Source organism: Dasypus novemcinctus, chromosome 6, assembly GCF_030445035.2.
Source record: "Dasypus novemcinctus isolate mDasNov1 chromosome 6, mDasNov1.1.hap2, whole genome shotgun sequence".
NCBI lineage: Eukaryota > Metazoa > Chordata > Mammalia > Cingulata > Dasypodidae > Dasypus > Dasypus novemcinctus.
The window spans coordinates 134,154,909-134,171,893 of NC_080678.1; the positions used below are offsets into that span (position 1 = coordinate 134,154,909).

General features: G+C 51.0%; 1 long non-coding RNA gene across 1 annotated transcript; it reads right to left on the reverse strand.

Annotated features, from left to right (window-relative positions):
* Nucleotides 1-7,623: 7,623 nt before the first annotated feature.
* Nucleotides 7,624-16,902, reverse strand: LOC131279041 (uncharacterized). Its single transcript, XR_009186386.1, has 2 exons — nt 16,864-16,902; nt 7,624-7,944 (listed from the first exon to the last, which is right to left on the reverse strand). It is a non-coding gene; the product is annotated as an uncharacterized lncRNA (long non-coding RNA).
* Nucleotides 16,903-16,985: the final 83 nt, after the last annotated feature.

The window sequence follows — 16,985 nt, forward strand, 5'->3', positions numbered from 1 at the left end:
ATATTCTCTGCACTGGGGTGGGAGTTGAATATATTTTTGGTATAAAAAGATACCAGTGATTTGAAAGTTGGCAGCTTAGGAACATGGATGCATTTCATCATATTTTTTTTGCAGAGAAGGAAAACTAAGACCTTGACTGGTATCTCTGACTTCATTCTATTGCACATGTGCCAAGTGTGATGATGTTTATTTTGATAGCTGCACCATCATCAGGAGGAAATTTTGGATAATTTGTTTGAATGAAGCCATTTTTCCTCCTGAAAGCAGACATGTTTTTTCCCTCACAGTATAAACCAATCTTAAATAGACTCAGAATTTAATATGCCTGGTATTTGAGAGTGCCCTATTTTCTTATATTCATAGAGTGGTATATTTTGGGGAATGATTTGTTTCAAACATGCCAGAAAGTGTTATGTCTGAAATTGATAGAAATGCTTCAATCATAAGTTAAGTAAATTTGATTTGATATTTGAGTGAGTCTTAGAAGAAATACAATTAAGCAAGAGTTACTTAAACTTTGCCATCCAGTTAAAATTCTAATGATCAGTACTGCCAATGGTGATAAATCTATTAGAGGAGATTGGCTCATAATGCAAGACAAGCAAAGGCAAAATGCTCTTTTCTGAAGCCATGAATTAGACTTAAGGTAACACATTTCTAGGTATCTACAGAAAAAGAAACAAACTTAAGGTAGTATTTCTGTATGTTTCCTATTATGCAGTATGTGCAAATATAATTTATCCATAACAGTATTCAAATTTGTAAATTTAAGAGATATGGTTGAATAAAATGTTTAAGTTGGATCTCCTTATTTAAAAATTCATGTTGGCCTTCGTATTCTAAATCTACTGTTTGGAGAAAAAAAATGTTGCTTTTTCAAACTAAATGGATATATTTTCTGGACTAGTGGGGCATCCAAACCTTTAACCTATATGCTTTAAAAAAATTATATGAAGGGAGACAGATATTCAATATTTCTAAGAGAAAATCTATGGTCCCAAAGGCCTAGGTAAAGCTTCTATAATGTATCACCATATATAAGTATCCAATTGCTGGGAGGTATCTAATTAAAGGACTATCAGGAATGCATTTGGCCTAAGTGGAAATATTATATATAATTGAATACATCTCCTGATTCTGCCAAGATTTTATAAATTATCCATTGAAGTGATAGCAAGGCTAAGAAGAAAACAGCTTTTTTTTTTTAATTTTTTAAAAATATTTATTTATTATTATTATTTTTTTAATTACATTTAAAAAATATATGAGGTTCCATTCAACCCCACCGCCCCCGCCCCCCACTCCTCCCACAGCAACACTCTCTCCCATCATCGTGATACATCCATTGCACCTGGTAAGTTCATCTCTGAGCATCACTGCACCCCATAGTCAATGGTCCACATCATAGCCCAGACTCTCTCACGTTCCATCCAGTGAAACAGCTTTAATATCTGGCAGGTAGCCCTGATATTTGAGACGAATTTTATATTTCCTTTGAGATGTCTTCTTTGACACATGGGTTTTTTTAGAAATGTGTTGTTTAATCCTCAAATATTTTGGGATTTTCTAGTGGTCTTTCTGTTACTGATTTTTACTTTAATTGCACTGTGATCTGAGAGCATACTTTGTCTTACTTCTATTCTTTTAAATTTGTTCATGTGTTTTATGGATCAGGGTTTGGGCTATCTTTGTGAGTGTTCACTGGGTGCTTGAGAAGAATGTGTATCCTGTTGTTTTTGGAGGAAGAATTCCATCAGTGTCAACTAAATCTAGTTGATTGTTGCTGTTCATGTCAAATGTATTCTTCTGGATTTTCTGCCTACTGGATCTGTCTGTAACTGATACAGGGGCACTGAAGTCTCCAGAGAGATTTGTCTTTTCTCCTTGCAGTTCTACCCTTTTTGCTTCACGTATTTGTTGCTTTATTGTTAGGCACAAATACATTCAGGATTGTTGTGTCTTGAAAAATCTGCCCACCTTTTCATTATGTAATGCCACTCTTTATCCCTGATATTTTCCTTACTGTGAAATCTGCTTTGTCTGAAGTTAACAGAATTATTAAAGCTTTCTATTTGATTAGTGTTTGTGTGGTGCATCTTTTCCCATCCTTTTTACTTTTAATTCATGTTTGTCTTTATATTTAAAATGGGTTTCTTCAGACAACAAAGAGTTGGGTCATCTTTTTATTTTTTTAATCCACGCTGATAGTCTGTTTTTAAATTGCTGTATTTACACCATTCACATTTAAAGCAATTGACATGCTTGGATTAATAGATATCATTTTGTAACTATTTTCTATCTGTTGTCCTTGTTCTTTCTTTTACTTCTTTTTTTAAAATTTCTTTTAAAGAAGCTCTAGACTACATTGAAAATATAGATTCCCATATACCCTACCTCCTCCCCCACCACTTTTCCCCATTAACATCTTTTTCTTTCTTTTTATGCCTTCTGTGGTTTTGAGTAAGCATTTTATGATTCCATTTTCTCTCCTCTCCTAGCATAAGAAATATATTTCTTTTAAAATTATTTTACTAGTTTCTTTAAAGCTTGAAATAGGAATTTTCAAATCCACCTTCAAATAACACTATGTCCTCACAGGTAGTTAAGGTACCTTATAATGTAGTATTAGCAATCCCTCCCACCTGTCACTTAAAATATTGGCTGGAATATGTGTTCTCCCCCACATGGAAGGCTGGGAGGAGCCCAGCCCAGGAGAGGCTCCTGCCAGGCCCTGCTGGAACCGCCAGCTCCCTAATGTGCCCCCAAGACTGTGATGCAGCAAGTTCTCAGCTCAGGGATCCCTGCTCTGTTCTCTGTCCCCTCTTGGAGAGCATGGCCTTCCTGACCACGCAGGGCTCCTGCCCGAGGCCAGGGCTGTTATGACTGCTCCTCCCACAGGGAGCTGAGACTCAAACCTCCCCCTGGCCCTGCCTGGCCCTCATCTGCCCGAGAAGGGCATTAGCCCAGGGACCACGGCTCAGAGCCCAGCCTTGTAGTGGGTGAGTGACCTCATCCCATCCTGGTTTGATGCTCCCAGGACTGGCTGGGTCACGTCCCTGTAATCATTAAGCCGAGGCGTTGGTGCAGGGCTGGCTCCTTTCCACGCCCTCAGAGCCGGTGCTCAGGCACCGAGTGCCCTGCGAGAAGTGGCAGAGGGAGGCTGATGCCAGCCCTGCCCAGGTCAGGGGACAGGAACTCGCGGGGACCACACGAGGGCGGGGCAAGACCTCGGCCTGCAGGCTGTGCATCCTTTAGGCACCTCGGGGGTGGCCCCCAGGGCCTCTAGATCCCAGCAGAGCGACCCATGCGGAAACAGGGCGCGGGGATACACGCGCTTGCTGGTACGCGTTCACCCACACACGTAAAATGTGCATAAAATGGACCCAGTTTCCACACAGAACCTGCAACAGAGCCTGGCAAAGACGCACACAGAATTAAGAGGGTGCATAAACCCTATGAGAAGACCTTGATAACACCCAATTTGGAAATCACACCTGCACATAGCGACTTCGGAATTGTCCCGGCACGCCCAAGACTGCTGTGAGGATCCGGTGGGAGGTGCCGGTCAAGGCCCCTTCGGCCCCCCGCTGGCTCTGTGAGGAGGGGCGCACGCCGCCAGCCTCCCCGCTCCTGTCGCCTTCCCTTCCCGGTCGGCCTCTGGGAGGCCCTCGGTCTGCTCCCCTGACTCCCCTGTCACCGGGGCTCACCCGGTGAGGGACAGGCTCCTCTCTCCTTGTTTCTGGGGTCCGAACGTCTCCACATCCAGAAGGTTCTGAAGGCTTTTCCCACACAAGAGGGCCTTTCTCAGGGCTCGCTTCTCTCACCCAGAACCCTCCCCACTTGCTCACAGCCCCCTCAGCTGTCCACCTGGAAGCCAGGGCATGCCATTGGGCAAGGAGATGAATGTAAGCTACGAGCGCCATTTGGGAGCCGTCTGCACCTCACACGGGCCTCCCGACCCCCAGCCCCACCTGGGCGCCTGGTGCTGAGGCAGGAAGGCCCTGCACCCCTGGCTCAGCCGCATCTGAGACAGCCTCCAGCACGGCCCACCCGGGGCAGGGCCCTGCACCCCAGCCTCTCCAGCCTCGTCCCTTCTCGGTTTCCTGATGCCAAGGCCTCCCGTGAGGACAGAGGCAGAGGCTCCCCAACATGTGGAGACAACTCTGGGTGTGCTGACAGCCCCGGGGCTGCCTCCTAACTGCCCCTCCCCCTGCCTGGGCCCTGACAGCAGCTCTGTTGGAGTCACGTGACAAGTGGGTGGCCAGGAGGGACCCTGACCAGTAAGGGCACTGGGCAGCTCCCTGGGAGCCCCTCAGTCCTCCATGCAGGGGCTGTGGGGGGTGCGGGCAGCACCCAGAGGGCAGGAGCCTGCAGGAGGAAACTCTGCTGGTTCCCAAGGCTTTCCAGCTGCTGGAGCCCTGGGCCTGGCTGCCCACCATGGCCCCCCCCTGCGGCTCCACCCCCCGTGGCTCCAACCCAGCCCCAGGCCCCACCCCCTCAGCCCTGTCCTCTGCTCTGGGGTCTCTGCCTCTGCACAGCCTGAGGCGGGTCAGGCCTGTGCTGTCCGCAGCGCAGCTTTGATGTTTCCATGAAAACAGCCCCTTGGGCAGAGGCACTGAGGGACACCGCAGGCTGGGGGCTTCTGGAAGTGGCCTGTGGAGAGTTGTGCAGGTTTCTTGGGTCCCTGGAAGCTTCCATGTTAGGCAATAGTGATGCGGGCCATTTTCGGGACTTGGAGTTGTCCTGAACAACATTGCAGGGGTGGATGCCAGACATTATATATCCTGCCGTAACCCACTGAATGGGTGGGGGAGAGTGTGACTACAACGTAAACCATTACCCATGCGGGGCAGCAGTGCTCCAAAATGTATTCACAAAGTGCGATGAATGTGCCACGATGATTAAAGAGGTTGTTGATGTGGGAGGAGTGGGGTGGGGGAGCATATGGGAAACTCTTACATTTTTTAATGTAACATTTAAAAAAAATAATAAAAAACTATATTAATTTTGAAAAAAAAGATTGCAGCCTTGCGAGCTCCTGAAGCCCCCCTCTCACCATGGGGACTCCCCCTCCCCAGGCTGGTGTCAAAGTCCAGAGGGTCCTGCCACGCCCTCCCCTGCAGTGGTCAGGGCTGCCTGGATCACCTGGCACGTGGCCTGCTGGGGCCTCCAGCCAGCGGGTCACCACACTCAGGGGTGTAGCTCCCTCCTACCCATATGACGTCAGGACCCTGTGGCCCCTCCTGCCCCTGGGGTGGAGGACGTGCTAGCCAGGTCCTCGGAATGAGTGTCCCCAACAGCCGGCAGTGCAATGTCCTGTTCCTCCTCATTAGCATTCTCTTATTTATACAACCAGAAGCTCTTAGTCTTTGTGAAACAAATAAAAAGAAAACAGAAAAAAGAGTTGACTGAGTCAGGCTTCACGTCCTGCAGAGAAAGCCAGGAAGCGCGGTGTGGGGAAGCCGCTTGCACAGTTGATCTGGGATCGAGTCTCCAAATGGGGCCTAAACTGACTGCTGAGCCCCTCCCCAGGGCTTTAAGCCCCTCTCCCTCGCTCCTGGCTCTGAGTTGGCCCATTGCTCGGTCTCGCCTTATGCGGCATTTTGTCACAGGAACAACCTTCTTACCACCAGCCTGGGAGAGGATTTGCTGGCACAGAGACGGCCTGGGAGGTGAGTGGGAAATGCTCTCCCCAAGCCCGTCCTGGGAGCTGGCTGGACAGACGGGGGACTCGGCTGCACAGGAGGGCGAGGGGCAGGAGGGGGAGAGGGGGCTCCCTCAAGCAGCAGCAACGCCAGACAGGAAGGCTTTGAAGGTCAGTGGTTATTTGTCCCAGGGTAAGCCTGCACACGCAACCCGCATACACAGAAACGGGCCCCTCCAGGAATTTTTTTTAAACATGGGTGATATTATGGTTATTACTTTCAATCAGTATTGATTAAACACCAGAACCTGTTCTTGCCTTACTCTCAATTGAAAGTTTCAAGAAGACAGGACTGAGGTGGAGAGTTTAGTTTCCTAACTAGTAAGATCAATAAAGATTGGCTGGGAAACGGACTTGGCCCAGTGGTTAGGGCAACTGTCTACCACATGGGAGGTCTGCGGTTCAAACCCCAGGCCTCCTTGACCCATGTGGAGCTGGCCCATGCACAGTGCTGATACACGCAAGGAGTGCCCTGCCACGCAGGGGTGTCCCCCGCATAGGGAAGCCCCATGCACAAGGAGTGCACCCCGTAAGGAGAGCCACCCAGGGTTAAAGAAAGTGCAGTCTGCTCAGGAATGGTGCCACAAACACGGAGAGCAGACACAGCAAGATGAAGCAATGAAAAGAAACAGGTTCTTGTGCTGCTGACAACAGAAGCAGACAAAGAAGACACAGCAAATAGAGAACAGACAACCAGGGTGGGGGGGGGGCGCCAGGGGAACAAATAAATAAATAAATCTTAAAAAAAAAAAATAAAGAATGGCTAACTAGGACATGTCACCAAAGAAGAAAGTGTAGTTAGGGAATGGAAAGCTGGGTTTAATCTGAGCAGAAATGGCAAAAAGTAGTTTGTAAATGTTTGGAAATGAATAGAAATGGTGAGAGCACATAAGAGAATTTGTCATCAGAATTGCTAATATATAGGTATGACAGTGGTTTGCTTTTTTTTTAAATAATGAAAATGCTCTAAAATTGATAGAAATGATGAATACCCAATTCTTGATTATACCAATGGATTTTACACTTTAGATAAATTGTAAGGTTTATGAATAAAAAACATAATAGGGTGGGTTGGGGAAAAATACACCAAATGTAAGATATGGACTGTAGTTAGGAGTAATACTTTGATGATGCTCTGTTATAGTTTGCTATGCTTCACAACAATGCAAGGATTAGTGGTGGGGTGATGTGTGGGAGCCCAGTATGATGTGTTGTAAGTGCACAACTTTTACTACATACCTATTATTTATGTATGTTCATGTATGAATGATATATTTCAATAAAATTTTTAAATGAAAAAATAATATAATAGAGGATGCCTGGGCACCCTCAGTCACAGCTGCCCTTGCAGACCCTCCTGAGGGGCTCAGGGACGCCACGCTGGGTTCTGGGGGCCCGGGGGCCTGGCAATTTCACAGACACGGAGAGACCGTGGGCTGCGCCTGGTGGGAGGACGCTGCTCACTAAAACTCATCCTTCTTGGGTGTGGATTCTCCAACAGGGGCAGATGGACCCAGATGGGGACTCAATTTTCTTCTCTAGTGGAGAGGACACAGTTCAGTGGAATCCTTCTGGGCTTGGGCACAGTTCGGGGCACCTGGACGGAGAAGTCGTGCTTCCAGCTAGTGACCCTGGGGGCTCCTCCCCACCTTCTATGACACGTTCAGAATGCGGGACTCCAAAGTGGGAGACCAGGGACATGGAGAAAGGAGAGGAGAAATTCAAAGGCTTCTCTTTGCATGAAGTTAGGACTGGATTCACATGAAAGAGGCTCTTTGGGCTTTTTCATGGAGCAGAGTTTGGCGGATGGATGAAGACGAGGTGCTGTGAGAGGCACAATCAATGTCATCCCCCACGGGGCCCCAGGATGCGTTATTCTAGCAGGTGGAGCAAAAATGCGTTTCGGAGAGGACAGAAACTCACCATCTAATAAACTCTTTTAATCATCAGCAACAAATGCCAACATCTTTTAATTGTAAAACCAAAACTATATGTCCACCTCATCAAGTCAACAATCCTGGCCCTTTGATGCTTTAGTGATGAGGCTTTGCAGGCAGGGCTCGTGGAGGGCAGGCGGCCAGAGCCCGGGAGCAGGGATGGGGGTATGCAGTGGGGGGATGGCAGTACTGCGGGCACACCGCAACAGGGGCCCCCTCGCGGCAGGGTGGGGCGCACAGGGCTGGGTTGCAGACCACCGGCATGCATGGGGCTCTCACTGGGGCAAAGGTGAGGCACCTCCCCTGTAGGTCAGAGAAGAGAGAGAAGGTCACAGGAAGGTCATCCGACCTGGGAGCGGAGGCTGCAGTTTCCTTGGCGCGGTGGGCTGGGCTCAGGACACCTGCACCCATCGGTGGACCTTTCCCTGAGTGCTGGCCTCCAGCCTCCACTCCACTTGGCGACAAGGTTCGGCTGTCACCTCCTCTGTAGGGGTCCCCCCACCCTCCCCAGGCCTGACCTCTGACCTTGGCCTCTCCCTGTGGCCCGACTCCCTTGGGCCACAGCATTGACTCCCCCTGGGGCCACAGCGTTGCCTGGTTTGGGCCCTGGCGAGTGTCTGCTGAAGGAGGACCCCTCCCCAGGGCCCTGGGCCACTGCGGGACTTGAGGCTGGGGGCTGCAGGGGCCCCTGAAGGCAGAGGGTCTGCCCCACCCCCTGTGCGAGGAAGCCCGTGCAGACCCTGCGTCTGTCTGCGGCACTCGCCGCCCCGGCGCTGCTGTCCTCCCTGCCCCTCCCTCCCGGGCTTGCCGAGGACCCCCACCCTCCACTCAAGGTCCCCGCAAGTGACCAGAGCACATTGGCCCCTCCCTCATTCCAGTGAGGAAGGGTCTCCCCGCACCTTCGGGCAGCCCCCTGGGAGAAGGGAGACCCCCGGCCTTCTGGGACCCCTGCTCGCCTCCAGCGGGCAGCACCCCAAGACCCTGGTGTCTGCCTTTAGAGCCCAGCACCCCCAGTGCCCCAGAGGCCAGCCTCAGCAGGACAGGCCCAGCAGGGCCCCGGCGGGTGCTCGCCCACCCCCCTCGGCTCAGGCCCGGGGCCGCAGTCCTCCAGCTCGCTGGCACACCCGTGTCTGCCTGGCCTTCCACGAGGGCCTGCCCGTGCCCCACTCCGAGCCAGGCGCCTGATGTCAAGACAGCCTGCTCTTGGCCATGTGGCCCCCCCCGGCTGCTGGAAAGCGAGCCCAGGGCGCCCAGGTCCTCGAGGGGCCTGCAGAGCTGTGCACATCACCAGGTGAGGCCAAGGGGCCTGGAGAGCCCCTCCAGCCTGTGGATGGAGGATGGGCCAGTGTGCGTGCCCGAAGCCATGGAGCTCAGGAAACTTCCACGACAGCTGGAGGAAGCTAAGACACCACCCAGGACAGCCAAGCAGTGGCCCCAGGAAACGGTCATGTCACAGCCTCCAAGCCACCCAGGAAAGGCCACTGGAACCACGTGAGGTCCCCAGGCCCTGCTGACTTCATGCGTCCCTCCCCACACCCCGAGCACACACCAGGGCCTGTCCTGTGTGGTGGGGTCACCTCAGAACCTCACGCACGAGGGACGGTGGAGGACACAGAAGGCAGGTGGAAGCCAGCCCCGTGCATCTGGGGTCGAGGAGGGGCCTGGCACCTCAGGAAGCTCAAAGCTTTCCTCCGCAAGACACGGGGCCTGACCCCCAACCTGGGACACAGTGGGTATTGGATTCAGGGGCCACGATCTGCCCAGGAGCACTCGGAGAACCTTCCAGCACGCGGACATGCTGCTGCTGGGTGGACGCCTCCTGGGTCAGAGACCTGCTGTCCCCTGGCTGGGGTCACTCATTGGCCCCGTGGTGCCTGTGCTGACCTGCAGCAACCCCGCTGTGGCAGGGACCGGGGCAGCCTGCTCAGGGGACTCAGGATGTGGCCAAATCTTACATTCACTAAGCTCTCCCCATCTCTAAGCTTTTATATACACTCTTCTTCTCTTTGGAAAGCCCTTTTTTTTCTCATCTACTCATCTTTTAAAAGATAACCCAAACTTTACCTCCTCCACAAAGTCTCATTTCCATCAAAAATGACTGCGCCAGGTAAACCAGCAAGATGACAGCAGAGTAAGGAGCTCCTAGAGTCGGCTCCTGCTACAGGACAGTTAGCAAACACCCAGAGCTCTCTGGAGCTAGCTGAAGATCCTGTTTGGGGGCTCCAGGAGACCAGAAGGGTATCCTGCCACATCCTTGAAGGAGTGGAAGGAGGAGACTGCCCGTCTGCAGAGAAGACTCATAAGTACAGGCTCCATGCCCCGGAGGCCAGTGCCCATCCTCCACTGGAGGCACAAGCCACCTCGGGAGCTGTTCCGCGGCTGGAATTGAAAGCTCCACTTCCCCAAAAAGGGGAGGAAGAGATGGGTGGGCACCAACTTCAGCTACTGATGGGTAAACTCAGTGGGCTACAGTATAATGCTGAGAACAGCTAAGGTTTGAGCCTGTCCAGGTCAGAAAGAGGCCAGTAGCTGCCATCTTAACTCCACGCCTGGCACGAGGGGAAGTGGGGCAGACTGAGGATCCCAGTGCTGGTGGGGACCGGCTTCTTTCACTCCAGGTAAGATGGCAGCTCCAGCCTTGGCCCCAGAGCCACCTCCAGCAGGGAGGAAGCTGCAGGGACCTGTGCCAGCCTCTCTGGGAAATTACCGGCCAAACCACGGACACTGGTGATGATCCTACTCTGGTGGTGCAAGCCACCCCAGGAGCTGTTCTGTGACGGGAATTGGAGGCTTCATTTCTGAGACAGGGGAGGAGGAGACAGTTGGCTGCTGATTTCAGCTACTGATTGGGAGACTTGGCTGGCTAAGAGATAACCCTGGGAACAGCTGGGGTGAGAACCAGCCCAAGTCAGAAAGAGGCCAGCAGCCACCATTCTGACTCCACCCCCAGCCTGAGGGGAAGCTGGGCTGACAGTTTCTTTCACATAGATCAGCCTGCAGCCTGCCTAGGCTTCAGCCCCACCTCTGGCAGGGAGGAGGCTGAGGAGCCCTGCACCAGCCTAGACAGGCAACAGCAGGGAACTCTGGCTGGCATAGACTGAAAATCAGACTACCAGGGCAACTGCAGTCATCTTAGACCTGCACTGCAGAGATTGCTGACCACACCTGCAGCTCCATCCCTGCCCCAGGTAGGGGAGAAAGGGATGTGAAGCTCCATCAGTCTCTCTGGGCAACTACTGTCTAGACCTGCATGTGGATTACTCCACACAGCTGTGACTCTGTCCCTGTCCCTGGCAAAGGAGAAAGTTGGAAGAAGCTTCATTGGTCCCTGGTGCAATGAGGCAGCTTGAGCCTCCACAGCTTACAGGACCAACTACATGTTTGGCTCCTACTGCATAACCAGCAAGGGAGAAAGGGCAGGAAGCCCTAAACTAGAGAGAAAAACTGCACCCAGAAAAAATACCCTAGTAAGCTAGATGCAAAGACACCGACAAAAAAATTACAATCCACACCAAGAAACAGGAAGCTATGTCCCAGGTAAAGGAACAAGATAAGCCTCCAGATGACATAAAGGAGTTGAGACAACTAATCGTAGATGTTCAAACAAATCTTAATAAATTCAATGAGATGGCTAAAGAGATTAAGGATATTAAGATGAGTACAAAGAAGAATTTGAAAGCATACATAGAAAATTAGCAGACCTTATGGGAATGAAAGGCGCCATCAATAAAATTTAAAAAAGATTGGAATCATATAATAGCAGATTTGAGGAGGCAAAAGAAAGGATTGGTGAGCTTGAAGAAATGGCCTCTGAAAGTGAACATGCAAAAGAGGAGATGAAGAAAAGAATGGAAAAAATTGAACAAGGTCTCAGGGAACTAAATGACAGCAAAAGGCATGCAAACATACGTGTCCTGGATGTCCCAGCAGGAGAAGAGAAGGGAAAAGGGGCAGAAGGAATTTTTTTTAACTTTTTTTGGTCTTTATTTGTTTTTTTAATGTTACAGTAAAAAAATATGAGGCCCCCATATACCCCTCACCCCCCTCACCCCACTCCTCCCCCCCATAACCACAACCCCCTCCATCATTTATTGCATTTGGTGAATACATCTCTGAGCACCACTGCACCTCATGGTCAATGGTCCACACCATAGCCCACACTCTCCCACAGTCCACCCAGTGGGCCATGGGAGGACATACAATGTCTGGTAACTGTCCCTGCAGCACCACCCAGGACAACTCCAAGTCACAAAAACACCCCCACATCACATCTCTTCCTTCCACTCCCTACCCCTAGCAGCCACCATGGCCAATTTCTCCACACCAATGCCACATTTTCTTCGATTACTACTAATCACAATAGTTCATGAATAGAATATCAGTAAGTCCACTCTAATTCATACTCTATTCCTCCATCCTCTGGACCTTAGAATGGTTGTGTCCACTCCACATCTATATCAAGAGGGGGCTTAGATTCCACATGGATGTGGATGCAATCCTTACTTTCAGTTATAGGCACTCTTGGCTCCCTGGTGTGGTGGCTGACCTTTTTCACCTCCATGTTCGCTGAGTGGGGTAAGTCCAATAAACCAGACTATAGGACTTGCAAGTCTGTTGGGCCTGGCTATCACATGGTCAGTCCAGAGATTCAGAAGGAATATTTAAAGAAATAATGGTAGAAAATTTCCCAACCCTATTGAAGGACATAGATATCCCTGTCCAAGAAGCACAACAAACTACCATCTGAAAAAATCCAAATAGACCAACTCCAAGACACATACTCAAAATGGATCAAAAAACTAAAACTAAAAGCAAGAACCATGAAACTTCTGGAAGAAATTATTGGAAAATATCTTCAAGACTGTTGTGGAAAACTGGCTTACCTGTTTGTTACTGTAAATGTTACACCTGTTAAATGTAGCTGTTGTTAGATGTTGCAGTTGTTTCCTGTTTTTGTAAATGTTGTTGTAGTTCAGATAGCAAACAACTGCTTGGTAGTTTCCCAGTAAATGCAATGGGAAAACCAGGGTTGAGGCTCTCAGTTCTAGAAGCTGTGAGTCCCCTGGTCTCAGGTTTCTCTCCCCTCTTGTGTCTCTACCTTTATTTCTGTGTTGCCTTCCCTTCAAGCCAACCTATTGTGAGCTGAATGTAGTACAAGACCTGGTGGTAGGTGGTGGATTCTTAAAGAAGATAAGAGAAGAACTGAGTGGACTACTGATGTTTAATGTATGTAGAAGTTTTAATTAGCTTTACTGTAAAATCGTGGAAATGTATAGAGTGGATGGTAACACACAGTGAGTAACAGCTAGTTTATAAATGGGGATGTGACTGAAAATGGTAGTCTAGTTATGTAAATGCCACTGACAGAATGCTTGAGAATAATCTAGGAACTGGGTAGCACAGTAAACCAAGAGGTGGATGAGAACTGCTGTTGATGGTACAGATTCAAGAGTGTCCTTTGTTAGCTAGAACAAATGTCTATCAGTACTGCAGGGCGATGGGAATGTGGAGAAGCATGGGAAAGGTATGGCTGTAGTGACCTATGGACTGTGGTTAGTAGTAACAACACGATATTCTTGCATCTATGCAAAAGACGTACTGTGTTGGTTCTGAGGCAGTGTGGGAAATGTGAGCCAAATGAACAGTATGGACATGGCAGTAATCAGATGATATTATTTTATCTGTTGCAAATGACACACCACATTGTGGTGTATTGATGGAGGGGTGCTTTGTTTGGGAATTCTGCACATGTGCATGATTGTGTTATAGGTTTACAACTTCTGTCACAAAAAAATACATTTAAAAAAATAATAATAGGGTGGGTTGGGAGAAAAACACACCAAGTGTAAGATAGTAACTATAATTGGTAGTGAGATTTTGACAGTGTTCTTTCATAGTTTGTAACAAACATCTCATAAAATGCAAGGTGTTGGTGGAGGGTTGATGTATGGGACCCCTGTATGATGTCATGCACGTTTGCTTTGTAAGTTCACAACTTTTACTATACACTTAATTGTTTATGTATGTTCATATATAAATAATATAAAGATAATAATCAGATTGGTTAGGGGAAAAATACTTCGCTTAATAGTAATATTTTGACAATGCTCTTTAATCATTAGTTGAAAAGGTTTAAAAACAATGCAAGTTATTGGTGGTAGGGCGAGATGTTATATATGTTTGTTTGATGTCATATATGCTTGTTTTGTAAGTTCACAACTATTATACATTTATTGTTTATGTATGTTTATGTATGAGTGATGTATTTCAATCAATGAAAAAATAAAATAAAATGCCTGTGCCTCCTGGGACTTCCCAATCCTACCTGCAATCACAGCACTTCTCCCCCAGCACTGACCCTGAGCCACGAGACCCTCTACTCATCTGGCCTGGGGACTGCGACTCTTGGGCTGGGGAGGGGCTCCCGCCCGGGCCTGGTTGGTGTGTGGCCTTTGTATTTTGCAGCAGAAGGGAGTTTTATTATTTTTCCCTGTTTTTCAGATGAGAAAAGTGAGGCTTTGAGAGGTTAAGAAACTAGGCCAAGTTTACACAAGTAGTAACTGGTTAAACAAAGTTCTTCCTATGGTCACCCCTGGAAATGTTACAGGGACCCCTTCCATCCTTCCACAATTGTCCCCCAAAGAGGCTTTCTGTGCCTTCATACATGCTGGATCCAAACATGCCTCTTGGTGTCAGAGAAATGACCAAAAGTATCATTGCAGGCCCTTGTCCAACCATAAATGCTCATTCATCCATCCATCACACCTCCATCTACCCACCCATCCATCCATTATCCATTCTCCCATCCATCCATCCACCCACTCTTCCACCTTCCCATCCACCCATCAACCCATCCATCCATCCTCCCATTCATCCATCTATCCCTCCATCCACAGAGAGTGCTGCATCTACAGGCCCAGGCATAGGATGATAAGTGCTTCAGAAAGCCGATCCTGTCCACACTGACGCCTGCAGGGCAGGCAGGTGTCCGTCCCCCACCCTCTCTCTGCGCCAACACTAAGTATCATCACGAGCACCTTGACCACTGGGCTGATGAAGATCATGTTGATTTCCCACTCTCTCTAGACTCGCTGCCTCTCCCTTCACCCAGAGCATGCCACCCTGGGATAACATCCATCGAGTTCTACTTAATTACAGGAACTTTGGGTTTTGTCGCTGTTGGGCATAGAATGGAATATTTATCTTTGTTTCTCGCTCCTTTATTTCTGCTCATTTATTCTAGAACATGAGCAACTGATTCTGGGGCTGGTGCTCCCCAAGGGCTGCAGGTCCCTCTGCTTTCCTTCAGGGCATGGTCTACGGGACACTTGCAGTCTCTTGCCCCAATCATGCCCATCCTGGGGCTGCAGGGGCACCCTGGAATGATCTGAACAGGTGCTGATAGAGGGGCAGATGTAAGCGACTGGACACCTCCACCCAGGAGAGGAGCCCTCTGGGGGCTGCACGGATCCTGAGTCCGTGGCATGGGCATGAGGGGGTGAAGGGATGTGAGGTTGGGAGGGGCAGCTCTCCTTCCTCTCTAGCCATCAGCGATTGCCACGTGAAGCCAACTACCATTACGTCTCCTCAGCTCACTACTGCGCAGCTCAGGACCTTTCCTGAAGGGACCGGTAGAGCTGATAGGGAGCCTCAGCGTCCAGGGCTCTGGGGCTTGGACCCTGTTTCTGGATCTCCTGGGAAAGTGGGAGGGAGGGGAGCCAGGTGCCATCACAGTCCAGAGGCACGAGCAGAGACGTTTCTAAAGATTGCTGGTGGGAGGACACTGTCACGTTAGGATTTCCCCAGCCCTACGTCTGTGCCCCCTTTGCTCCAGCTCCATCACGGGCATGATGAGAAGAACAAGACTCAGCTGCCCCTTGGGCACCCGTGCAGTCTGAGACCCACCCCAACATGCTCCAACCAAGGCCCACAAACACAGGCAGATTCCCGTGGAGAAGGAGTCTGCTGGGACATGGTGTGGAAATCAAGACACCAGTGCCCACGAGAGCCTTGCACGTACAGCCCAGTCCACTACAGAAACATGCTTTCCAGGTGTTCCCAGGGTCCACCTGATGGCCAGATGCAGGCCCGCCAGGGGCTCTGCGGGGAGAGGAACTGCCCCCTGCAGCACCCCGCCCTTCGCTGAGGCGGAGCCTCTGTCTCCACACCTGGGAGGTGCAGAGGAGGCAGCCAGGCCAGGGGTGAGGGCCAGCCAGGGGTGGGCAGCTGCCTCCCTGTGCCCAGGTGAGGACGCCAGGTGAGTGACCTTCAGGGCCTTGGCCTGTGCCCAGAGTGAGCCTGTGCCCCAGCCCAGAGCAGTCCTGGAGCACCACCGGAGCCACAGACATGGCGATCAAGGGCTGGGCACCTCCAGGGCCCCTGCCCCACCTGCACAAAGCATGACGGGGGAGGCCGCACAGGGTGGACAGCAGGCTGGGTTAGGGGGCCCGCAGCCACGTGGGCACAGCTGCCAGGTGATGTAGGATGACCACACGAGATCCCAAGTGCTGACCTGAGCACAGGCAGTGCAGGGCAAGGAGGGCACTGGGCTCCAGAGCCAGGCTGCTGGGTCCCTGTCCATCCCCACCCCGCAGTGGCTGTGTGAGGTGGGGCAAGGCACGAGCCTGTCTGTGCTCGTGCTTCCCGGTCTTTACAACTGCACATAACCACAGCGCCAAGGCTTGAGCTGGAGGAGGGGCTGGAGGGGAGGACTGTAGGGCCCCCTGAGGGCAGCTGCCCAGGAGGTCCACCACGGGCACAGCACCGCCCTGGTTCCAGGTGCACACGCAGTGCTACCGTTTACCCCCTGTGCCGGGGAGCCCACTCCAGGGGACCGTGGCTACCTGGAAGAGCCCGTGGGGGCTGCACCCAGAGGCCCCCACATGGGAAGCCACTTCCTGGGAGGCATAAAGCCAGCCAGCTGACCCCCAGGGCTGCAGGCCCAGGTGGCTCATGGGCCAGGAGTGCTGGAGCTGGCGGTCGGCCCTGCTCTGCAGCCCCTTGCCCTTGACTCTGGCCGTGGCCCTTCAGCCTCCAGCCTGGACAGTCCCCCGCCCATCCAAGACCACAGGGAAGGAGCATGTGGGTAGCCACGGCCGGCCCCTGGGGCCTGCGTGCTCCTGAGGCCGTTTCCCAGGGCTGGGCCCCTGTCTGTGGGCAGGCGTTATGAGGAAAAGCACTGGGGCGTGGGCCCGCCGCGGGTGCAGCACCGTGCCTGCTCACCATGCACTGGAACGGGGGCCGCACCAGGCGCACTGGGGTGCAGCGCTGACTCAACAGGGCACACAGGAGGTTCAGCTTGCCCTGCAAAGGAGACATGGCATGAGGATGCGGCACAGCTGAGC